This window comes from Primulina huaijiensis, chromosome 9, assembly GCF_012295235.1.
Source record: "Primulina huaijiensis isolate GDHJ02 chromosome 9, ASM1229523v2, whole genome shotgun sequence".
NCBI classification, from domain to species: domain Eukaryota; kingdom Viridiplantae; phylum Streptophyta; class Magnoliopsida; order Lamiales; family Gesneriaceae; genus Primulina; species Primulina huaijiensis.
Genome location: NC_133314.1, coordinates 18,249,460 through 18,250,153, shown reverse-complemented (window position 1 = coordinate 18,250,153; position 694 = coordinate 18,249,460).

Sequence of the window (694 nt, the reverse complement as noted above, 5' to 3'; positions counted from 1 at the left end):
ATTGTCACTTGATGAATTAAAATGGTAGCTGTTGGAGTGTGATTAACAAAATTTAGAGTATCATGATAAATCAATATAAAAATATAATTAGTAATATTTTGTTATCTTATATATATATATATATATATATATAAAAGTACCGATGAGTTAACATTCATCTATTGGATGTGAAATATTTCTATATTTCATTACATTCAATAGGTGAGTGACACATCATCGGTGTTCACATAAGTATGCACGATAGGTTTACATCATATTAAAATATTATATATAGTTTTGATATGATGCACTCTCATCGTGCACACTTATGTAAGCACCACATGCTATCAAATTAATAGAATACTGTCGATTATAAGTTCCCTCATTTCATTTAAGTTAAGACGCAAAATTGGAATCCTTCATTTGATTTCGTCAATTTTTTATAAGGACTCAAAAGGAAAGTTTTATTCAAATTCATTTAAAAAGCGAAATGAATTAATCATTTTGACTAACTGTTTTTACATAAATGATATGTAGAAACGCATTAAAAACTAGAATGAATAGTGCAGTAACAATAAATGCAAGAATATTTACTTCCATAATCTCATTGGTTTTTATTAAAAATAAACTATAGTTTTTTTTTTATATTCACTTATAATAAATAGTAATAATAAATTCTAAAAAACAAAAATATATGCACACTCACACGCGCATA